Source organism: Myotis nattereri (genome assembly GCF_964212035.1).
Source record: "Myotis nattereri genome assembly, chromosome: 14".
NCBI lineage: Eukaryota > Metazoa > Chordata > Mammalia > Chiroptera > Vespertilionidae > Myotis > Myotis nattereri.
In genome coordinates, this window is record NC_138089.1 from 10,050,664 (window position 1) to 10,076,965 (window position 26,302).

The 26,302-nt window shown below is 42.7% G+C and overlaps 1 protein-coding gene and 1 pseudogene across 5 annotated transcripts in view; one reads left to right on the forward strand and one right to left on the reverse strand.

The window, feature by feature from the left end:
- Positions 1 to 26,302, reverse strand: part of SLC25A26 (solute carrier family 25 member 26) — a 156,117-nt gene that overhangs the window by 93,075 nt on the left and 36,740 nt on the right. The window lies entirely within an intron of this gene.
- On the forward strand, positions 3,333 to 3,871 carry LOC308529381 (ferritin heavy chain-like; annotated as a pseudogene). Its single transcript has one exon. The product of its transcript is annotated as a ferritin heavy chain-like (transcript).

Genomic DNA, 26,302 nt, shown 5'->3' on the forward strand with positions numbered 1-26,302 from the left:
ACAGATGAAAACACACACGTGCAATTGGTGCCAGTGAGAGCTTTGTATGTATTGCACATGTGCGAGTCAACATTTTTAAATTGCCAATGTGTGTCATATGTATCAGCCTGACGGTCGGATGGACATATGGTCGGTCATTTAGCCTTTTATATATAAATAGATTGTGACGAGGATAACTCTCAAAGCAAACATGCTTCATGCTTGGGTAAAATAAAACACTAATAACACCTTTTCCTTTTTCAAATTAGTGAATGTCAAGTTTACTTTACTATGTAGCAATGAAAGAGCAATAACAAATAAATCGAGTGGCACAATCTAGCTAAGAAAATAACATTAACTCTACGCTGAATCAAACTTAGATGAAGAACTAAGCTTTTAACATTGGATACATTGATGTATATATATTAAAGGTAGATTAGTTCAAGAGAAAATAGGTCATTCTTACAAAAATAGAAGGAAAAAGTTCAAGAGAAATTAGTTTTGAGATGTTTTCAGTCAGTCCTTCCTATCAGCTCTTTTTTTTTTTAAAAGAGATGATTTAGAAAAAAAAGATAAAAGACATAAACTTGGGGGGTCTTATTAAACAGCCCTTCCTATCAATTAAAAATGGAAAACAAAAGGAAATGTCTTAGAAAATCAAAACACCATCTCTCAAGACTGGGATATTCAAAAATACGAACACAAATACCTGAGTAGGAAAGAAAAACAAACACGCTGCTTGGCACAAAACCAGACAAATCTGTTCCAGACACAAACCCACACAAATGTGGCCAATGGTCTATACCAAAGGGATAAAAGCACTTTAACAGAGAACAGACAATCTTCTTTTAAAATATATTTTTATTGATTTCAGAGAGGAAGGGGGAGGGAGAGAGAGATAGAAACATCAATCATGAATGAGAATCACTGAATGGCTGCCTCCTGCACACACCACACTGGGGATCGAGCCCACCACCCAGGCATGTGCCCTTGACTGGAATTGAACTCAGGACTCTTCAGTTTTCAGGCCAACTCTCTGTCCACTGAGCCAAACCAGCTAGGGCGAAAAGACAATCTTGGAACAACTAGCCATTCATATGCAAAAAAACCAAACCTCAACCTAAACCTTACACTTGAAATAAAAATTAACTCAAATGAATCATAGATGTAATTGTCAAACATAAAATGATAAAAGTATTAATTAGAAAAATGCCTTAATGACTTGGAGTTAAGTGAAGTTCTTAAACATTACACTCAAAATACAATTCATAAAAGAAAAAGTTGATAAATTGGGCTTTGCCAAAATTAAAACGTTTATTGTACAACTAATACTATTCAGAGAATGAAAATGCAAGCTATAGGTTATCAGAAATTATCTGTAAACCAAATACATGCCAAAGGACTAGCACTCTAAACATATAAAGAACTTTCAAAGACACTGGAGTAAGAAACAAGCAACCCAACTGAAAATGAGCAAAAGGCCCTGGTTGTGTAGCTCAGTTGGTTAAGAGCATCTTCCTGGTAAGCCAGGGGTGAGGAACCTTTTTTCTGCCAGGGGCCATTTGGATATTTATAACATCACTCGCAGGCTATACAAAATTATCAACTTAAAACTAACCTGATACATTGGGTCAAGCACTTAATTAACTCGCCCCTAATGCCTTGGCAGGGCCAGACCAAATGATTTTGAGGTTCAGAGGTTCCCCACCCCTGCCATAAGCCAAGGTTGTAGGGCACATACAAGAAGCAACCAATGAATGCATAAATAACTTAAACAACAAATTAATGTTTCATTCTTTCTCTCTCTCTAAAATTAACAATTTTTTTAAAAAATATATTTTATTGATTTTTTACAGAGAGGAAGGGAGAGAGATAGAGAGTCAGAAACATCGATGAGAGAGAAACATCGATCAGCTGCCTCCTGCACATCTCCCACTGGGGATGTGCCCGCAACCCAGGTACATGCCCTTGACCGGAATCGAACCCGGGACCCTTGAGTCCACAGGCCGACGCTCTATCCACTGAGCCAAACCGGTTTCGGCAACAATTTTTTTAAATGGGCAAAAATACTTCACCAAAGAATACCTAAGGATGGCGAATAAACACATGAAAAGACGTTCATATTATTAGCCATTAGGGAAATGAAAATGAAAACCACTATAGGATATCATTACACACCTATTAGAATGGCTGAAATAAAAAATTTTGTCAAAACCAAGTGCTGATGAGGATTCAGAACCTACGTTGCTAGTGGAAATACAAAATTATACAACCACTATAGAAAAGAGTTTGACAGTTTTTTATAAAGTTAACATACACTTGCCATATGACCTAGCAATCACATTCCTTAATATCTACTTTAGAGAAATGAAAATGTATGTTCAAACAATAACCTGTACATGAATATTTATACCAATTCTCTTCACAATGGCTCCAAACTGGAATCAAGCATCCTTCAATAGGTGAAAGCATAAACAAACTATGGTATAGCAAAACAATGATGGCTCTCAAAGGCATTAAAACAAAAATGAGGCTCAGTAGGTGGCATTTGGTATGATTCCATTTAAACAGCATCCTCAAAAAACACACACTATAGTGATGGAGAACAGGTAGTCATTGCCTGTGGTTAGAAATAGGGAAATGGATATGACCAGGAAGGGAAAGCATAGGGAGTTTGGGGATGATGGAAATGTTTTGTACCAATTGTGCTGCAGGTGAACAAATTAGCATGTGTTAAAATTTACAGCTCTGTAAAAGAAGTCAATTTTACAGTATGGCACCTTAAAAATAAACAAACTATTTATTATTCTTGCCTGAGATAAATATGACAATAGGAAATTGGAGAGATAAAAACAATGCACTTATTTTTAAAACCTTTTCTACCCAATAAAAGAGCCTAGATGCAAGAATACACTGAGACTTCAGAGCCAGGGTTCTAGCCACCACTCCCCAAAAGGAATCCGGGGCGCGGTGGACAGGTGGCTGATGACAGGACTGGTTCAGGGAGAGCACGAGGTCAGACTGGGCACCTTGTCACGCCAGCAGCGAAGCTCTCAAAGACTAATGAAGGAATGTAAGGACGGAATAGGCTTGGAAAGGCTCCCACTGGCCACATTTGGGGCAGTGTGAACATCAAAAAGAATACGGTGACAGTCTTTACGGAGAGTGGCCATGGTTTCCTGCTTCAACAGTGCTTGGAGGGAGCCTGGTGCTTGCACCGCAGCTGTGGCCAGGCCAGCCTTCTGCCTCCCCCAGTGCCTGGAACCCCCGCCCCCCCTCCCCCCCCCACCCCCACGACCCAAGGCCCCTGCCTCCGCTCCTCCACAGAGCAGCAACTCTCCTCAGCTGCAGCCATGACATCCACCTCGCAGGTGCAACAGAACCACTACCAGGACTCAGAGGCTGCCAGCAACCACCAGATCAACCCAGAGCTCTAGCCTCCTGCGTCAACCTGCCCATGTCTTACCACTTTGACCGTGATGATGTGCCTGTGAAGAACTTGGCCAAATATTTTCTTCACCATCTCATGAGGAGAGGGAACATGCTGAGAAACTGATGAAGCTGCAGATCCAGCGAGGTGGCCAGATCTTCCCTCAAGTTATCAAGAAACCAGACCATAACGACTGGGAGAATGGGCTGAATGCAATGCAGTGTGCATTGCACTTGGAAAAAAGCGTGTCAGTTACTACTGGACTTGCACAAACTGGCCCCTGACAAAAATGACCCTCATTTGTGTGACTTCATTGAGACTCACTACCTGAATGAGCAGGTGAAATCCATCAAAGAACTGGGTGACCACATAGCCAACTTGTGCAGGTTGGGAGCCCCTGAAACTGGCATGGCCGAGTATCTCTTTAACAAGCACACCCTGGGACACGGCGATGAGAGCTAAGCCTTAGGCTGCTTCCCATAGCCTCGGGGGTGACTCCCTGGTCACCAAAGCAGTGCTGCATGTAGGAGTTACCTTTACTGTTTCTGTAACTTATACCAAATCATCCATCATGTCTTTCATTTGTACCATTCAACCAAACAGTGGAAAGACCAGTCACTATGACGCGCACTGACCACCAGGGGGCAGACATTCAATGCAGGGGCTGCCCCCAGCCCGCAGGCCCCAGGCCAGCCAAGGAAGGTGCCAGCGCCCCCCACCCCCTTGATTGCCCTCGCCGGTCGCCCCACAGATCAGCCCTGATCACTGGCCAGGCCTAGGAACCCCACCCATGCACAAATTTCGTGCATCGGGCCTCTAGTTACTGAATAAAAAAGCCCACAACTGTGGTGATAGTTGCACATATCTGGGAACATACTAAAACCCATTGAACTGTCATTTTAAATGAGTAAACTGTATGGCATACAAATTATAGCTCAATGCAGCTGTTAAAAAAGAAACCATGAATCCATAGGGATACTGAAAAAAAAAGGAGTTGGGGGGATGGTAGAGGAGAAAAGCTCCTCTTTACCAAAGAATGCCAGCTAATGAATTCAGAGAAAAATAACAGTATTAGGAAAATCAACATTTTGCAATCACCAATGTAATAAATGCTTCAGGCAAAAAACATCCACAGATGTTAAAACTATTGGGTGAAAGATTATTGGGGAACAGGATAATCACATGGTCTCAGAATATTACCCCATAGATTACTTCTTTGTAATATAGGAAGAACTGAACCATTGGAGTACAGAAAACCAGAGAACACCAGCTTAATCAAATGATGAAACTGAACTTCACCAAGAATGGGACATATGTGCCTTCTAGTAAAATACAAGCACCCAACATCATCCATGTAATAATCATGGACACACAAACACACAAACTTAATTTGAATATAATCATAAAGATGACAATCTAGATTATGGAACTGTTTTCAGAACAGTTTGACTACAACAGGGATGGGCAAACTTTTTGACTCGAGGGCCACAATGGGTTCTTAAACTGGACCGGAGGGCCGGAACAAAAGCATGGATGGAGTGTTTGTGTGAACTAATATAAATTCAAAGTAAACATCATTACATAAAAGGGTACGGTCTTTTTTTTTTTTTAGTTTTATTCATTTCAAACGGGCCGGATCCGGCCCGTGGGCCGTAGTTTGCCCACGGCTGGACTACAAACTACCTTGGACTACAAAAATGTCAATGTCATGGGGGAAAAGGCTGGGGAAAACCAAACTAAATCCATTAGTTTTTTACTGAATCCTGCAGAGAGAAAAAAGTTATAAAGCTTATATTGGGACAATAGGAAGATGATAAAAATGACCACATACTAGATAATATTAATGTGTCGATTTCTTGAGTATGATAATGGTATTGTTATGAGCAGCATGACTCTAGTCTTAAGAGACATTTGCTGAATATTTAATGACGAAGTGTCAGGATGTCTGCTACCTACCTAAAAAGTTTCAGGAAACACACACACACACACACACACACACATGGGGAAAGCAAATAAAGCAAAATGTTGAGCACTAAATTTTGGGAAAAGAATAAATGTTTTAACTATTTTGGAGAGGAGAAGAAAGAAAAAGAAGGTGCCTACTATTCATTTTAAAATCTATTCACACCCCCAACAAATAAAGGAAATATATACACTGTTTTGAAAAGAGCTTAAGAGTTCAAAGAATTCAGAGCCCAACTCAGCCCTCCATTAACTGTTACCCTGTGTTATCAAGTTGCACCACTGTCAGTCTTCTCACTGGGAGGCAGATAAACAATATAGGTTGATGGAGAATCATGACTAGATGTGAAGGGGGTGCATACTTTCCAAGCACTCAGTTGGCAATAATGGTTCTTTTAGGATTACTGTAAAGATTAAGTCGCCCTAGCTGGCTTGGCTCAGTGGATAGAGCATCGGCCTACGGACTGAAGATTCGATTCTGGTCAAGGGCACATGCCTGGATTGCGGGCTCAGTCCCCAGTAGGGGCTTGCAGGAGGCAGCCAATCAATGCTTCTCTCTCATCATTGATGTTTTATCTCTCTCTCCCTCTCCCTTCTTCTCTGAAATCATTTTATATATATATATATATATATATATATATATGTATATATATATATATATATGCACACACATATATATATATAGATAGATATATATATATCCTAATAAAAGAGAAACATGGTAATTAGCCGTACGTCCGCTACCCTTCCCACTGGCTAATCAGGGCGATATGCAAATTAACTGCCAGCCAAGATGGCGGCCGGCAGCCAGGCAACTTAAAGCAAACATGAGGCTTGCTTGCTTAAGTGACAGAGGACTCCAACATTCCCTGCCTGCCTTGCCGGCCTCTGAGCTTGCAGTTTGAAACATTGTTACAAATACAGAAGCTAAACAAAACCCCAGAAACCTGCTTTCAGCTGGCCGGGATCTCAGAGCTGGAGTCGCAACAAAGTTTCAAATACAGAAGGTAAACAAAGCACAGAAACCTGCTTTCAGCAGCTGAGGTCTGAGCTAAAGCTGGCTCTCAGCTCCAGTGACAGCCATAGAACGTAAATAAATCCCAGAATTAAAAAAAAGGAAAAAAGGAGAGGCTGGGAGCTTCAGTCACCCGCCAGCCTGAAAATAGCCCTCAGCCCCTCACCCAGACTGGCCAGGCACCCCAGTGGGGACCCCCACCCTGGAGGGTGTGTGACCAGCTGCAAACAGCCATCATCCCCTCATCCAGGTTGGCCAGGCACCCCAGTGGGGACCCCCACCCTAATCCAGGACACCCTTCAGGGCAAACCAGCTGGCCCCCACCTGTGCACCAGACCTCTATCCTATATAGTAAAGGGTAATATGCCTCCCAGCACTGGGATCAGTGGAGCAGTGAGGCCTCCTGGCCCCTGGAGCAGCGTGACAGGGGGCAGCGCCCAAATCCCCTGATCGCCCTGCGGCTCTGTGTGTGACAGGGGACGGGGCCACAACCTCCCTATCTGCCCTGCTCTGTTCGTGACAGAGGAAGGCGCCCCAACCCCCTGATCGGCCCTGCTCTGTGCCTGATGGGGGGGAGCTCCCCAACCCCGATTGGCCCTGCTCTGTGTGTGACAGGGTGAGGTGCCCCAACTCCCCCATCGACCCTTTCTTGAGTATGCCAGGGGGCAGCACCCCAACCCCCCAATCGGCCCTACCCTGAGCGTGACTGAGGGTGGCATCACAACCTCCTGATCAGCCCTGCTCTGTGCATGACAGGGGGGAGCTCCCCAACCCCCTGATCGGCCCTGCCCTGTGCGTGACAGGGGGGAGCTACCCAACCCCCTGATCGGCCCTGCTCTGTGTGTGACAGGGTACGGAGCCCCAACCCCCCTGATGGGCCCTGTTCTGTGCGTGACAGGGGGCAGCACCCCAACCCCCTGATCAGCCGGCTCTGTATGTGACAGGGGTGGCACCACAACCCCGTGATCCGCCCTGCTCTGTGCGTGACAGGGGGTGGCGCCGCAACCTCCCCATCGACCCTGCCTTAAGTGTGACAGGGGACAGTGCCCCAACCCCCCAATCGGCCCTACCCTGAGCGTGACTGAGGGTGGCATCGCAACCTCCCGATCCGCCCTGCTCTGTGCATGACAGGGGGCGGCACCCCAACTCCCCAATCAGCTCTGCTCTGAGCCCAACCAGGGGCTGCACCTAGGGATTGGGCCTGTCCTCTGCCACCTGGGAGCAGGCCTAAGCCAGCAGGTTGTTATCTCCCGAGGGATCTCAGACTGCGAGAGGGCACAGGCCGGGCTGAGGGACCCCCCCCCCCCAGAGTGCACAAATTTTTGTGCACCGGGCCTCTAGTACATATATAAAGTGAAAAAACTTGAAAAGTACCTCATTTGGCAAAGAGCAGGTGCTGGATAAGTTCAATTAACTCACTCCTTCAAATACAGAAATACAGAAAACAATGTGATGAGAACTTACCCATAGATTACTACCCTATGTCTGGTGTTTTCACTCAGTTAAAACGAGCCCAAAACTTAATGATTCAGTTCAATTAACAATTGTGTGAACCAACAGGTAAATCAGCAAGAGAGTGTAACTTCCACAAGATCTTGGTTGCTCACGTAAGACGTATCATTGCCTCTTCTAAATAGAGACCTTCCATAGGGCAAAAGACATAGTTTACCCTCTGAAGAAGATAAACTTCCTCCCAAAGTGATTTTTAACTCGGTCATCATTCCATTTTTCAAATAGAAGTATGAAATAATTCATGGATATACAATAGGGAAGACATAACCTGTGGATCAGAGTATGGGAGCATTTTATTATAAAACTTGGATCAGTTTAAAAGGCTCCTACACACAAGTTTAATCACGTATTTCCCAAATATAATTAGGAGTACACTAAACTGATAAAATCAAAATGCTTCTCTAAGAACCATAACTTATTAGCACAATTCCTTCCTACTTAAAAAAACAACAACAATGAAACAGTTGAGGTCAAAGAATCATTTCAAATGGCTGTCATCAAGTGTTATTAGTAAGAACCTTTGTAAATTATATTAGGTACTAGAGAATAATTACCTGACCAAAATATCAGGATACAATAAAAGCCATCGAACAAATCAGCCACATACTGATATTTATTATGAGTTACAATGACTTCCTTACATGAGGGCAGTAAGGTACCAAAGGTATAAGTTTGTCAGAGGTGGAGCTGTGGTCAGACCCAGGTAGGGTGGCCACAAAGACATGGTCTGAACCCCTAGCTCCAGGATGCCCAGGACACAGCAAATTCAGCCCAGGAAGGCAGTGAGGAGAAGCTCAGGCACAGTGAATGACCACACCGGAGGAGAACAGGAAGACGGAAGGTCCCAAGATCCCCATGGGAAAAAGAAACTCAGTACAAAAAACAGTATGATTTTGAAACTGTCACACTTAAATGTATGAAAAAGGCAAATAATGCACCTCAAAAAAGGGCAGGTAGAAACTCCAAGGGAAAAATATACATAAGAAAGCTCATTCCCCATATATCCAGCAAATTAAAATATCGGGTGAGTTTTAGCAATTGATGGGAGTACAAGAAGCCAGTGGATTTGATTCTGATGTTGGAAAAGTCTCTTTCAGGGTGACATGGGACCAATACAAAAGGAAGTATAACCCTAGCACACTTCTTGGCCTGCTGATCATTCATAAACTCTCAAAATAATAAAACACTAGTTACTAGTGTTCAACTTTTAGAATCAACCCAGAAAAAATCATGGAAGAAGTGATTGTGGGTGAAGAACAGGATAAAACTGTCAGCCATCCTGACAACCCAGGACCAAAGTGCAGCTGAGAGAAAGTCATTCCAGAAAGTGGGATTTGAAAGTTACAGATGGTAGGGTGGCAAAAAGGAAGTAACAGCCTTAACTTAAAAGAGAAAGTTGTAAGATACTGAAAGTTTGTGCGATATGAAATAAAAGACACAGATACATAACAAAGCTTCTAAAATAATCAGAGACATGACATTTATATAACTGGAATGCTAAGATGATGCAGGATTGGGAGGAGCATACCAGTAATGTGAGCTAAATCACATCTTCCATTCCAAAGACTCAATAGATTATATCTAAAACTGACAAATTAAGAAACAGATGTTTACAGATGTGTATTATCCAGCAATATGGATGTAATAAGAGCTAAAAATAGAAGCAGTTAAAATAGGTTACCTCTAGCGAATGGGACTAGAATGGAGAAAGATGGGGCAAGAGACCGTTACTTTTCATCATAAATTCTTCTGTTACTTGAATTGTTACCAACTGCATGTATTACTTTGATTTAAAAAAAAAATTAAGAAATTACGTGGGTTTTTTTAATTATTATCTTAGAAGATCTTTTTAAAAATAATTTCATACAATGTCCAAATCTGACATTTTTTTCAGGTTTTTAATATTTGAAACAACTCAAAGGCTTTCTTAAGTGCTGCTTATAGGGAGTTCACATACACTCTACAACCATCTTCCATAATGTTAATAACTTAATAACCAGAGTATGATTATCAAAACCAGCTATCAGTACCGCTGCAAACTATCTACCAGCTAAAGTACAGAGCAGTTCCCCCCAATATCCCTTTTCCTCTCCAGGATCCCTCACCGTGTTTACCTGCTGTGTCTCCTTAGCCCCCTCCTGTATGTGACCACTTTCACCTTTATTTTTCATGAACTTGGCTATTTTGTACAATGACTCTCCATTTTGGTTTGTCTAATGTTTTCTGAGGATCAGACTGAGATGATGCACTTTTTGGCAAGAAGACTAAAGAAGTGATTTGTGTCCTTCTAGGCACGTCCTGTTGGGGGTGTATGATGTCAACAGATCTTATTACTGGTGATGTTAACCTTCATCACTGGAGTAAAGTAGTGTCTGCCAGTTTCTCCAACTGAAAAGTTATCAGTTTCCACTTGTGCTTGAAAAATAGCTTGGGGGACATACTTTGAGGCAGTAACATTCATTTTTTGATAGTTACATATAACTTAGCAATTCTTATCTTTTAGAGATTCATATGAAGTTATTTCTGCATTAAATGAATATAATTTTTATTCAGGAATCTTGGATTGGAAAACACTATTTATTATGCTTGGATTTCCATTTCTTAATTTGAACCATTTTTAAAGGTTTTTAAATCAACTCAAGAGCTTCCAGATTCTTGTCTATTTAAGTGTCTGACAGACATTTTTTAAAACAGGCGCTGTGTGCCCTCTACTGTCTAATTCTGTAACACAATTTTTGCATCAAGTTCAGTAACAAAAAGCAGCGTTCTCACAAAGGAAAAGAAAGATCTTCTTCTCTCTCCCCAATTTCTGCTTTTTCACTAGTTAATAAATTAACTGTTAATTACTTGATTAAGTACCAAAATCATTTCAATGCCAAAGATTATCAACTTTTTCTGACCCAGTGTGCTGTTTCTCAGAACATAAGCTGACACCAGAGAAGAAAAGAGGGTAGCAGGCTAAATCAGTGAAAGCATTTTTAAGAACCTCAACAAAGGCTTGATGAAGAAGGGTCAATATGACTGCCCAACAGAAGCATCTCACTGTGTTTTGTCAAAGTAGATGGCTCCATCTTCTTGAATTCTCTAATACTCAGAAACTGGGCTCCACTTCAAGTTACCATATTTAGTCCAAGTTTTACAAACATAATACCACTTTATTTTCCTATGATTTACTGAAATATTCTGAGAGAAATGGACAGTGAATTTATCTGCAAGACACGAGCAGGAAGCAAAGTGTAATAAGCAACACAGACTGGAATCTTACAAGCTTAGCTGCTGCTCTCAGTCCTACCACATACTAGCTGTCGGGTTAACTGTTATAAGTTTCAGCCTACTGAGTTGTAAAAAAGTTTTATTGAAGGATTAGAAAAAATACATGCAAAGTACATGATCAGAATTTAAATTGTAACTATTATCATTATATGACCCCAAAGTAATATGCATCCAGGTAGTCAAACCCACAGGTAAACATTTTCAATAGCTCCTTTATATGATTCCTTTCAACCACAATCCTTGAATTGCACATAAAAAGTCTAGATTTCACCTTCATACTTGGTTTTCTTAATACATATATATTGTTTCTTTTTTAAAAATATAATTTTATTGATTTCAGAGAGGAAGGGAGAGGGAGAGATAGAAACATCAATGATGAGAGAGAATCATGGATTTGCTGCTTCCTATACACCCTCCACTGAGGATGAAGCCCACAACCTGGGCATGTACCCTGACCAGGAATCAAACTGTGACTTCTTGCTTCAGAGGTCGACGCTCAACCATTGAGCCATGCCGGCCGGGCCGGGCTAGTTTCTTAATACTCCTTATGAGATAGTATATAGTCCTGAGAATTTCAAGAGTAATTTTTGACCCACACAGGATTCACTGTACATAATTTGCATATATCTGATGAAGGATATTCATCATGAATAGTTGTTTACTATTTACATATGCCACTCAAAAATGTTTTTATATATAAAATACTAATAGGAGCAAACTTTAACTAGAAATGACAAAATTAAAATAAGGGCTATTTGTGGAAGGCACAAGAACACCAGGAAACATTTTTCTTGTTATAAGAAAAAACAAGGGGAAAACCTCACTGGATGTATGGAAAGTTTATACAGCAGAAAAGCATAACTCGCCTGAGAATTAAGTGAGGAAGCCATAATTCTTGCCAAATGAATCTTAGCTTGAACATCCTTTGGAGATTTGAAGTATCTAAATCCTTAAAACTAGTCTACTTCTGAGAAGCAAGTATAATTAAGCCCTTGGTTTGGTCATCAAATATTTCCTAACTGTGCTATGTGCCAAGTACTCTTCTAGGTTGTGGGTAATAGACAAATTATAGAGAACAAAACAGAGAGTAGGTGCCTCACAATGTGGTTTATATTCTAGTGGGGGGGGGGCAGGCAGGATAAGTTTGTAAAGAAGAAATGAAGATAATTTCAGATAATGGTGCGTGTGAGTGACAGGGTTGGGGCAGGTCTATTTTGGCTAGAGTCAGACCCCTCAGAGAAGGGATGCTTGATTAGCACTTGGATAATAAGAGCAAATCAAGCAAACATGGGATGATGTGCACTGACAAGCCACTCTTTTTCATGAACATCTTAAAGTTGATTCTCTGTTTGCTTGTCCTCTGGTTAATTTTATTTTAATATCATGGAGACAACTTCTAAGAACTTACTTTCCCCAAACTCATGGCACGAATGCCATCTGAAGGTTTGAAGACCAAAGAAAGATATCAAAATGGACTATTAATTTTAAATATATATATATTCCCCCCTCCCAGGAACACTTATCTGCATATAAAGTGCAAAATGTCCAACTCACCACAGGGTTAAGATCACAGGCTCTGGAGTCCTCCCTTGCTGGATGTGAGGCTTTGGGAAACCCCACCTTACTAAACCTATTTCCATAAAGCAAGGGTTATGGTTCAGGTTACTGCGATGATTCCATAAGCTAATCAGGCAGAGAGCTTAGCACAGTGGCCTTAACATTGTAAGTACTTAGTAAGCATTACTACTTCAATTGTGATTTACGTATTTTTCAAGGAAAGTGTCTACATCTGAATATACCAACATAGGTATTCTGAAATCTTAATTTTAAAATCAAAACTGTATAAAAAATTAGCAACTTTGGAGTAAACACATGTTTTCGGAATAACTGCAGAGAGAACACCAAATGATTTCGAAGAAGAGCTTCCGCAGGTGCCCAAAAGAACAAAGATGGCAGAAAAAGAATAAAAACCGGCATTACAGTTCACAGAGTAGAATTAAATGTTCAAAACCTATGATCCAGACAAGTGTTCCGGGTGTGAACAACAGGGTACCAAATACATGGCTGAAGCCAGAGGTGTGAGAAACGGTGCGAGGGATGGACCTTGAGCTGGGACGTACAGACAGACACGACACACACTGCAGGGGACTCAGTCACAGTAGTCCCAACCCTCTCTTTGCCTGCCTTCACCCACAACTCTGAAAAGCTGGAATTTTACATACATACTCACCTTCCAATCCCCATGCAACCCAGGGAGGCCCTGAGACACCTCGTCCAAACAAAGCTTTTGTGTTCCAGGTAAACAGTGGCAAGCAAGACTATTATTGCTTCCCGCCCTTCCCACCTCTTCATGCTTGGGAAGAGCCACAGTGCCTACAAATGAGGCAGCCATCATGTGACCATGAGTAAACTAAGCCAGAGCATTAAAGGGAGCCAAGCAGTGAAAGAGCCCGGGTTCTCAATGCCTCATTTAACTAGCACACCGCCTGAAGGTAACCATCCCCAGAATTTTTGTTATAGAAGGAAAAGCCCTTCTATTGGTGCAGCCATGGTAGTCAGATTTTCTGTTATTTGGCCTAAATGCAATTTAAACTGAAACACAAAGATGAAGGAAGAGGATGTTGCATATGGAATGAAAAACACAAACAAAGGAACAACACAGACAGAGCTACTTCAACATTATGGTTCATGACACTAACATTTAAAATGAAGAATCAACTTCCACCGTTACCCAACAGCTGTCTTCTCCGTTGACACCAGAGTCACATTATTGCATTTACATCCCTGCACCAGGAACTGGTACGCCCTCGGGATGAGGTGGCCAACAGGCTGCAACGGGAACTCACAGCCTTTTCAAAACTGCACAGTGCAAATGAGATCCGTCCAAAGAATGAGGAAAGTGAAGAGCAGCTGGTCTCATGTAAACAAACATGAGAAAATATGCACAAAGGGGCTACAGTAATTTTTCTACATGAAGATAATTTTACTAAATTGTTCTAAAAATGTTTGTTTATTTAAGAGATGATTAAAAAAAACTGGAGGCTAAGATCCATATTTGAGGAGTAATCACTTTTGGTTCTTGAATTAAAGAATGAACTAAGTGAACTATTGTTCATTCTTCACAGAATATCTCCACAGTAAAGTCACAATGTAAATGCAATTAAGTGACTCTCTTTATAAACCTCTGTGATTAAAGGGGATATTTCATCTTCTTTGTTTAATATTCATTTTAATAAGAATATCTCATTACTGACTAAAACCCAGAACAATAAAACAATAGACAAATTCCAAGAGCAACCGTTTTTTTTTTTTTTTTTTCTTTTCCCATGAAGCTAACAGTATGGAATTTTAACAGATGTTCTATTTGGTCATAGTTAATAAAATGAATTATGTAGGATTAAAATTGGGTTTAGTATGTTTGCACTGGGTTTTAACTGAAAAACAATTTCACATTAAAAGTCTGGAAAGAGGCCCTGGTCGGTGTGGCTCAGTTGGCTGGAGCATCATCCAGTTCACCAACAGGTTGCGGGCTAGATTCCTGGTTGGGGCACATACCCAGGTTTCAGATTCAATCTCTAGTCAGGGTGCGTGTGGGAGGCAACCAATCTATGTTTCTCTCTCCCATCAATGTTTCTCTCTCTCTGTCCCTCTCTCTAAAATAAAAAAGTAAACTAAAAGTACAAAGTTTGGAAAGATTTATAATCACTGTTTCCCTTTGCAGTGGAATTACTAAGATGTGAACTATATGTAAACTAACTGCAGTACTTACTTCTCTTCTAATAAAATCAGGCTTATAAAAACTATTGTTTCAGGTTTTAAGAAAACTGAAATCTTAGAAAATTATACACTCTTTGGCATTTCATTACGTAATTAATGCAAAGACCTTTTAATGTAGTGCAGCCAAGGGCTGAACCACCACCCTGCACACTTTCAAGCTCCCTGAGAGCTCCCTCAGCATTCTGGTGACTGGTAGCAACTGAACAAGAGATAATCAAACCTAAAGGAATTAAAAAACAACAAATATTTACTGAGTGCTGGCTTTGAGGAGGGCGTTATGCTGGAGGCTGTACATTGCTACCAAGAGGTAAAAATCCACAGCTGTTTGGGGGATGAATTTACATGCTATCTGAGAAGACAGGCAGAATTATACGTAGCAGACAGAACTGAAATGTAAAGACAAAACAAAAAGAAGGGAAATGGCAAATGAAAGAAAATTTCATACAAACAGGCAGATCTTCAGTGCTCTGACACAAGGAGAAAACATTCTTACCAGAGAGCAGCAATTTTTGGTTTGCCTTTTCACTATCTTGGGAGCAGGAACTAGTACACAGGCTTAAGGACAGTAAGTACTTGCTTCAAAACATTTTCCACTTGAATGGAAAACATTCAAGTGTTGCATTCTCAGTAAGAAAGCCCCTTCTTAATGGGTAATATTATTGGGGAGGGAGGGAGAATTCTAGTAAATAACCAATTTTCCAACCTATTTGCATTAGTAACTTTGATCTGCTCAACCACCAGCACTCCAATTGCAGCTGAGAAGCTTTACAAGTGACTAGCTGGCCTCTAGTTCAAACACTACTACTGTTACCCTCCTCATGAGGTGGCACTCACATGTTTAAATGCACACAGATTGGCGGTGCATCCCTGCTAAAAACCTAAGAACCTAGAGGCAGGTGTCTCATTTCCGGGTCTCCTCACAGACCACACCCATGCCATACCTCCTTCCTGAGCATGCTGTGAGAAAAGTCTAGGCAAAGTTCCTCGCTCCCATGGGCAAACCTGACCTCAGAGAGGTTTAGAGCCTTGCCAGGAGCAGAACTGCTTTCACACTCAAGTGTCATTTCCTATAAAAAACCCTTTCAATTACCAAGAATGCTAATAATCATAGTTAACATTCCCTGAACACCTATTCTGTGACAGGCTCTGTAAAAAGCACTTCACGTGGATCTCCTCATTGAATTCTAACTAAAACATTGGCATAACTTAAATAATCTGTGTACAAGAAAGGAATAAAATAGTTCTCAGATGAATGTTTAATTCTGACACTTCAAATTAAAACTCCAGTGAGATCATTTTCACCTCAGGTGGCTAGTACCCTTAGTGAGACTGAAGGGAACCGATAGCGCTCACATGGCTGGCAAAAGTGTCAACTGGTACTTCCGTGGAGCACAGTTGGGTGATATGTACCAAAATTACAAATGCCCATATACCTTTAACCAAGCAATTGGCATATAACTGACAAACATCATCAACCACGCACAAAATGACATAGGAACCATATTATTCATTGTAGCATGTTTGTGATATCAACCAATGAGGAATTGGTAAAATAATGACTCATTTGTACAATGGGGTACTACGCAACCATGAAAACAAGTGAGTCCTCTTTTTTTTATTGTTCATACTATTATAGATTTCCCCATTCCCCTTTACCCTTCTCCACCCAGCCCTCAACCCCCCCTTCCCTCTGGCCATCACCACACTGTTGTTTGGGTCTATGTGTTATGCACACATGTTCTTTGGCTAATCCCTTTGCCTTCTTTCATCCAGTTCCCCCTCCCTCTGACTGCTCTCAGTCTGTTCCCTGTATCCATGCCTCTGTTTCTATTCATCAATTCATTTTGTTCATTAGATTCCACATAATAGTGAGACCACATGGTATTTGCCTTTCTCTGACTGGCTTATTTTGCTTAGCATAATAATCTCCAGGTCCATCCATGCTGCCTCAAAAGGCAAGAAATCCTTTTATATAACTGCATAGTATTCCACTGGGTAAATGTACTAGAGCTTTATTATCAGACTAGAGGCTCAGTGCACAAATTCATGCACCAGTGGGGTCCCTCGGCCTGGCCTGCGGGATTGGGCCAAAACTGGCTCTCCAACATCCCCGAGGGGTCCCGGATTGCAAAAGGACACAGGCCAGGCTGATGGACCCCACCAGTGCATGATTGGGGCTGGGGAGGGACACAGGAGGTTGGCCAGTGGGGAGGGACCGCTGGTGGGCTCCAGGACATGTCCAGCCCATCTCGCTCAGTCCAGATCAGCCAGACCCCAGCAGCAAGCTAACCTACCAGTCTGAGTGTCTGCCCCTGGTGGTCAGTGCATGTCATAGCAAGCTGTTGAAACAATTTGCATGTTTCTCTTTTATTAGCACATTACACTTTGATTGGTTGACCAGAAGACGAGACACTTAGCATATTAGGCTTTTATCATATAGGACTAGAGGCCCAGTGCACAAAAATCTGTGCACTCAAGGGAGTCCCTCAGCCCAGCCTGTGCCCTCTCGCAGTCTGGGACCCCTCGGGGGATGACCACCGGCTGGCTTAGGCCCACTCCCTGGGAGATTGGGCCTAAGCTGGCAGACATCCCTCTGGTAGACCGGGAGCCCTCGGGGCATGTCCACTTGCCAGCGGAGAGCAGGCCTAAGCTGCAGTCGGATATCCTTAGTGCTGCTAAGGAGGCGGGAGAGGCTCCTGCCACCACCACTTTGCTGGCAGCCGTCAACCTGGCTTGTGGCTGAGCAGAGCTCCCCCTGTGGGAGCGCACTGACCACCAGGGGGCAGTCCTGCATTGAGCGTCTGCCCCCTGGTGGTCAGTGTGTGTCATAGTGACCAGTCATTCCCAGTCATTCTGCTGTAATGGTCAATTTGCATATTACCCTTTTATTATATAAGATAGAGGCCTGGTGCACGGGTGGGGGCCAGCTGGTTTGCCCTGAAGAGTGTCCCAGATCAGGGTGGGGGTCCTAGGTGAGGGGCTGATAGCTGTTTGCAGACTGGCCATGGCCCCCAGCCACCCAAGCTGCCAGTGGAGGCTGGCTAGAAGCAGGTATCTGAGATTTGTTTATCTTCTATAATTGAAACTTTGTTGCCTTGAGCAGAGGCCACAGCTGGCCAGGGCAGGCGGGAAGCTTGGCTTCCTCCATCACCGGGGCAACCAAGCCTCCAGCTCTGCTTGCTCCAGCTCTGTGGCTGCTGGCTGCCATCTTGGTTGGGTTAATTTGTATATAGTCGCTGTGACTGGCTGGTGGGCGTGGCTTGGGGCATAGCAGAGGTGCGGTCAATTTGCATGTTCCTCTTTTATTAGATTAGATTATCTACTGATGGGCACTTGGGCTGTTTTCAGATCTTGGTTATCCTACATAATAAAAACCCAGCAACCAAACAGCAGAATGACCAGAACGACTGCTCAACCAGTCACTATGACATGCACTGACCACCAAGGGGCAGACACTCAATGCAGGAGCCACCCCCTGGTGGTCAGTGCGCTCCCACAGTGGAAGCACCACTTGGCTGACCAGGATGAGCGGCGCTCCCACAGCAGGCCAATCCCCATAGGCCATGCCCCCCACTACTGCTCGAATCCCGTGCACCTGGCCTCTAGTTGTAAACAACACTGCATATACCCTTTCAAAATGGTATTCTGTGATTTTTAGGATATATTCGCAGAAGAGGAATTGCTGGGTCAAAAGGCAGTTCCAGTTTTAATTTTTTGAGGGAACTTCATACTGTTTTCCACAGTGACTGCACCTGTCTGCATTCCCACCAATAGTGCACTAGTGTTCCCTTTCCCCACATCCTTCCTAGCTCTTGTTTGTTGATTTATTGATGGTAGCCATTGTGAAGGGTGTGAGGTAATACCTCATTATAGTTTTAATTTGCATCTCTCTGATGATTAGTGACACTGAGCATTTTTTCAAGTCTACTGGTCATCTGTATGCCTGCTTTGGAGAAGGATCTATTCAGGTCCTTTGCTCATTTTTTTAATTGGATTCTTTGACTTCCTAGCATTGCGTTGTATTAGTACTTTATGTAATTTAGAAATTAACCCATTACCAGATGTATCATTGGCAAATATGTTCTCCTATATGGTGGGTTCCCTTTTTACTTTGTTGGTGGTCTCTCTTGCTGTGCAGAAGCTTTTTAGTTAGATATAGTCCCATTTGTTTGTTTTCCTTCATTTCCCTTGCTCTTAGACATGTCAGCAAAAAATAATGCTATGAGAGATGTCTGAGATTTTAGTGCCTATGTTTTCTTTTAGGATTTGTATGGTTTCATTACTTACATTTAAGTCTTTTGTCCACTTCAAGTTTATTCTTGTGTATGGTATAAGTTGATGGTCTAATTTCATTTTTTTAACATGTACCTGTCCAATTCTCCCAACACCATTTATTGAAGAGACTGTCTTTAACCCACTGTATATTCTTGCCTCCTTTGTCTAATGTTAACTGAACATAGTGGCATGGGTTGATTTCTGGGCTCTCTGTTCTGTTCCATTGATCTATATGCCTGTTCTTATGCCAGTACAAGGCTGTTTTGATTACAATAGCCTTGTAGTATAGTTTGACAGCACATATTGTGATACCTCCAACTTTGTTCTTCTTTCTCAAATTGCTGTAGCTATTTGGGGTCTTTTTTGTTGTTATTCCACATACATTTTTGGAATATCTGTTCTAGATTTGTGAAATGTGCCATTGGTATTTCAATAGCAGTTGCATTGAATCTATAGATTGCTTTGGGTAGTGTGGACATTTTAATGATGTTAATTCTTCCAATCCATGAACATGGTATGTGCTTCCACTTATTTGTATCTTCCTCAATGTCTTTATTCTATGTCCTATAGTTTTCTGAGTACAGGTCTTTTGCCATCTTGGTTAAATTTATTCCTAGGTACCTTATTATTTTTTTTATTCCAAGAGTAAATGGCATTGTTTTCTCAGTTTCTTTTTTTAATAGTTCGTTATTGGTGTATAGAAATGCCATTGATTTCTGAGTATTAATTTTGTATCCTGCTACTTTGCCAAATTCATTATTACATCTAGTAACTTTCTGGTGAAGTCTTTTGTGTTTTCTATGTACAATATCATGTCATGTGCAAATAATGACAGTTTTATTTCCTCCTATCCAATTTGGATGACTTCCATTTTTTCTTCTTATCTGATTGCTGTGGCTAGGACTTCCAATACAATGTTGAATAAGAGTGGTGAAAGCAGGCATCCCTGTCTTATTCATCTTAAGGAAAATGCTTTTAGTTTTTGCTCATGGAGTATTATGTTGGCTGTGGGTTTGTCATATGTGGCCTTTTTATGTTGAGGTATGTTCCTTCTATTCCCACTTTGCTGAGAGTTCTTGTCATAAATGGGTGCTGGATTTTGTCAAATGCTTTTTCTGTGCCTCTTGATATGATCATGTGGTTTTTATCCTTCATTTTGTTTATGTGGTATGTCACATTTACTGATTTGCAGATATTATAGGAGAGGGTCCTCTTTATGAAGTGATATAAACTGATCTCCAAAATGGTTTGGCTAAGAAAACAAACAAGATGCAGAACACCTAGGATAGAGTGGTTCTGGAAAAACACATAAGGTCTACAGTTGTGAGTATGCAAAACATAGTTTATTCTTGCATTTTTTATTACTTACTAATTATTGTATTATGTCCCATACAAACAACTGTAAACCTACTTTTGCCCACCCTGTATAACATGAAGAGTTTTGGGGAAAGGAACTCAGTGGGCAGACAACAGAGCTGGAAAAGAGATACTGAAGGATAACCCTTCAGCTTTATTTCAAAAGGTGCCTGTTCCCAGGCACTAGATTAGGGGGTGCTGTTACTACCTCAAGTAGAGCTTAAGCGTAACTGACTTTGGAAAGCTTCCATGTCTACCTGCAAGTGAACTTTCCAATCAGAGTGCTAATTTCCACACCTGCAGAGACAGACTGAGAGAGCGGTAGGTAACGGTCGTCAGTATAAGGGTCATTTCATCGCTGGGAAGGGACGGCCCTCGCCCACAGTGATGGTGGTTAGTTAGCAAGATGAACAAAGAGGCACAGAAGACCAGCCATTAACCAAAGCTGATAGAAACTGGAGAAAGAGCATGCCTCAAAGAGTGGCTGAGAGCTGTTAATTGAATGTGGCTGAAAGGATCAACAGAAGGCACACGATAAAGAGGGAATTTAAGAAAAAGGACTAAGACACGTTACTGTTGATGTGGTGGCTGAATTCACACCAGAAGGCAGAGCTCCGGTACCTGACAGTATAAAGAAGCTTCTACAAAGATTAAGAATGTTCCCCGACAGCATGCCGGCCTCTAAGATTGAATCAGATTGTGTTGTTTTGTGGTATCATTTCTGAAAGTAAAGCTTGCCATACATTAGGAATTGCTTACCCAAATTAAACCCTTTTTTGCATAATGATATAGTTTTCAGTAAGGATGTATACATTGATTTTTTTTCTCTCAATGCGCTATTTTAATAAATACCTCATGGGTGAAAGAGACAGGCTGGAGGCCTCGATGAACGTACCGACAGGTGGCAGACGGGGCCTGCCAAACGGTCTGACTTTGAGACGGGTAGGATCAGATGTGTAACAGAATTTGGAGGGAGACTCACTTTCACTGAAGCCTGGCAAGAAATCTGGGGAGAGGGGGCGACAGCCCTCATCTACCTCAAATCCCTTCAGTGGCCACTCTTACCTACCAAGAAGCCAGGAGTTATTCATTCCAAAATAGCAATCTCCTGCCATGAGGCGGCTGCAACCAGCCTCTCACTGCCAGATTAGTGCAGAGCAGGGTCAAAGTCCAGTAATTTACCCTCCACGCTCCCGGGGACACATGTCAGGCTCCTCCAGGGGATCCCCAGGGCTCCACTCGAGTCCCCTGGCAAACATCCAGCTGCGGAGACGTCAGCCTCTCCTCCCAGCCAGCACCCACTTGATTCTGTGCCTTCCTGAAGCGCCCTCACGAGGCTGCAGGTAGAGGGAAAGGCTCTTGCCTTTCTGTAGGTGAAAATCCCAATTCTGCGCAGATAAGCAGGCACGGGCGTTTTCTCACAGCCTTGTGCCTCTGCTCATGTTGTCACATTAGCCAGTCTCCTTGCCTATTTACAATTGCAACTCCTTCAAGAATTAAGTCAAACTTATTTTTTATTAACACAACAAATACGAATTGATGCCACCCAAGCACTGCTTCTTCTAGAACCCCAGGTACATATTGTATATACAGACCATTACGTGTATACACACCACTGTGGCACTACCACACCGCACCCGACCCTGTCCTGTGTCTGCTGTATACACACCACTGCGGCACTACCACACCGCACCGGACCCTGTCCTGTGTCTGCTGTATACACATCACTGCGGCACTACCACACCACACCGGACCCTGTCCTGTGTCTGCTGTATACACACCACTGCGGCACTACCACACCGCACTGGGCTGTGTCTGCTGTATACACACCACTGTGGCACTATCACACTGCACCAGACCCTGTCCTGTGTTTGCTGTATACACACCACTGTGGCCCTATCACACTGCACCAGACCCTGTCCTGTGTCTGCTGTATACACACCACTGCGGCACTACCACACCGCACCGGACCCTGTCCTGTGTCTGCTGTATACACACCACTGCAGCACTACCACACCGCACTGGACCGTGTCTGCTATATACACACCACTGTGGTACTATCACACTGCACCAGACCCTGTCCTGTGTCTGCTGTATACACACCACTGCGGAACTACCACACTGCACCAGACCCTGTCCTGTGTCTGCTGTATACGCACCACTGTGGCCCTATCACACTGCATCAGACCCTGTCCTGTGTCTGCTGTATACACACCACTGTGACACTACCACACTGCACCAGACCCTGTCCTGTGTCTGCTGTATACACACCACTGCGGCACTACCACACCACACCGGACCCTGTCCTGTGTCTGCTGTATACACACCACTGCAGCACTACCACACCGCACTGGACCGTGTCTGCTGTATACACACCACTGTGGTACTATCACACTGCACCAGACCCTGTCCTGTGTCTGCTGTATACACACCACTGCGGAACTACCACACTGCACCAGACCCTGTCCTGTGTCTGCTGTATACACACCACTGTGGCCCTATCACACTGCACCAGACCCTGTCTGTGTCAGCTGTATACACACCACTGTGGCACAACCACACCGCACCGGACCCTGTGTCAGCTGTATATACACCACTGTGGCACTACCACACTGCACCAGACCCTGTGTCAGCTGTATACACACCACTGTGGCACTACCACACTGCACCGGACCCAGTGTCAGCTGTATACACAGCACTGTGGCACTACCACACTGCACCAGACCCTGTGTCAGCTGTATACACACCACTGTGGCACTACCACACTGCACCGGACCCTGTCCTGTGTCTGCTGTATACACACCACTGTGGCACAACCACACCGCACCGGACCCAGTGTCAGCTGTATATACACCACTGTGGCACTACCACACTGCACTGGACCCTGTGTCAGCTGTATACACACCACTGTGGCACTACCACACTGCACCGGACCCAGTGTCAGCTGTATACACACCACTGTGGCACTACCACACTGCACCGGACCCAGTGTCAGCTGTATACACACCACTGTGGCACTACCACACTGCACCGGACCCAGTGTCAGCTGTATACACACCACTGTGGCACTACCACACTGCACTGGACCCTGTGTCAGCTGTATACACACCATTGTGGCACTACCACACTGCACCGGACCCTGTCCTGTGTCTGCTGTATACACACCACTGCGGCACTACCACATTGCACCAGACCCTGTCCTGTGTCTGCTGTATACACACCACTGTGGCCCTACCACACTGCACCAGACCCTGTCCTGTGTCTGCTGTATACACACCACTGCGGCACTACCACACTGCACCGGACCCTGTCCATTACCCTAATTATTTCCCCATCAGAACACGAATCCTTCTATGTGGTGCCCAACACACAGAATACACTTTTTAAATGACTGTTAAATAGAACAGTGGATAAAACACATTGCTGAGTTTAATTTATTCCTACTTCTTTTCTTTTTCTTTTTTTTTGTAATCCTCATCTGAGGATTTTTCCATTGATTTTTAGAGAGTGAAAGGGAGGGGGAGAAACAGAGAGAAACATCAATGTGAGAGACACACTCACTGGTTGCCTCCCGCACACATCCTGACCAACGCCAGGGATGGAGCTTACAACTGAGGTAATGTGCCCTTAACTGGAATCGAACCGGCACCCTTCAGTCTGCAGGCTGACGCTCTCTCCACTGAGCCAAACTGGCTAGGGCTATTCCTACTTATTTTGAAGCAACTTGCATTTCTCTGCTTCCTTCCTCTTTCACGTCCTTCTAATCCACATGCGAGACCCTGAGGCATCTCTCCACAGCACTCTCAGGCAGTGCGTGGGCCCTGGGACCTCGGCCTGGCTGTGAAGGCAGCTGAGATTTGCTCCCACGTCCATCTTACAGACATGCCACCAGGCACCACGATGTGTGGCCACGGCTAATTTGGCCAAGATCATGAGGAAAACAAACACTGAAAGGGTGAGGTAAGTAGCAGAATTTGTTGACCTTACTCAGACTCAGTCTAAAATTCACAGTAACTAAAATAATTCGGGAGAACATAAAGGTGAATACCAAGAACCTACAACCAAGATTACTTTATCCAGCAAAGCTATCATTTAGAACTGAAGGTCAGATAAAGAGCTTCACAGATAAGGAAAAGCTAAAGGAGTTCATCACCACCAAACCAGTATTATATGAAATGCTGAAAGGTATCCTTTAAGAAGAGGAAGAAGAAGAAAAATGTAAAGATACAAATTATGAACAACAAACATGCATCTATCAACAAGTGAATCTAAGAATCAAGTGAACAAATAATCTGGTGATCATAATAGAATCAGGGACATAGAAAGGGAATGGACTGACTATTCTTGGGGGGGAAAGGGGTGTGGGAGATGCGGGAAGAGACTGGACAAAAATCGTGCACCTATGGATGAGGACAGTGGATGGGGAGTGAGGGCGGAAGGGGGGGGGGGAACTGGGAGGAGGGGAGTTATGGGGGGAAAAAAGAGGAACAAATGTAATAATCTGAACAATAAAGATTTAATTAAAATAAACAACAACAACAAAAGAAAAACATAAAGGATAAGCCAGCAATCTCCACAAACATCAAATGGAGTAAAAAAAAAAACAAACAACAAAGAAAAAAAACAGGTGACAGCATTCACAAAATCTAAAGAACACACCATCTATTTTATAATGCATAGGTTCAACTTTCAATCTCCTTCTAATGGGCTACCACTAGGGAGATAAAACTATTCTAAAGGAAAATTGTACACAGAATAAATGTGTAAGTTTCTTGGTGATTCTCACTAAGGCTTCAATGTATTTTCTTACTGAAACAATCAACCACATTCTTGGCAAAAAGATATGATATTGATGTCAGAACAATGTAAGGATTGAAATTATCTATAATGCATAAATTTTGCTTAATTCAGGTGTCACTTATTTTTCTCATTCTGAAAAGAAGCTACGTTTCATTCAATAATAATTTTTCTCTAGTTCTATCAGGGAATCTGTTCTAAAGCGATGCTTCACCTAAAATCAGTTCTGAAGGCTCTTTCATGAATACGCATAATGCAAAGACCCCAATTACATTTCCAACAAAGCACTGCCATTTGAGTAAACAGAGTTATCTCAGTAGGTCACATTATTTGCAAGAATTGCAGCTTAGAAATTAATTACTAGTGTGGCATATGTCAAAACAAATTTTTTAAAGAACAGAATGCAGTTGTAACCATGTGTTCTATCTATTTGTTTGAATATGAAATCAGTATTCTCTGGCATTTAAATATATTTATATATTCAGCACCTCTCAGAAAAATAAAAAAGTCCTGCCCCGCCTTTCCCCTGCACCTGGGCGAAACCTGAGTAACTAGCTCATGTTTACTAAGTCAGAGCCTAAGAACAGAATGAAGACATGGTGCAGGGGATATTTTTGAAAGGCAGAAAGAAGTCACCTTCACACAAATGACTAATTTTGAAATATTCAGTTTGCCTTCAAAAGAAGTTTTTCAAAGATATACATCACCTACACCAAAGCTTTAAATAACAGTACAGGTGTTTCATAAAGAAGAATAATCTATAGAATCGATTTTTAACCTGTGTGCCGTGAGAATTTTTAAAACATGCAGTACCTGACTGTTTAGTCAGGGGCACTGACCTCTTTTCCTTTAGATTATCAGATTTAAAAATGACAATAGCTGTCTGGTGAATGAATCAAAATTATACCTGTGTGTTTTCTTTTGTT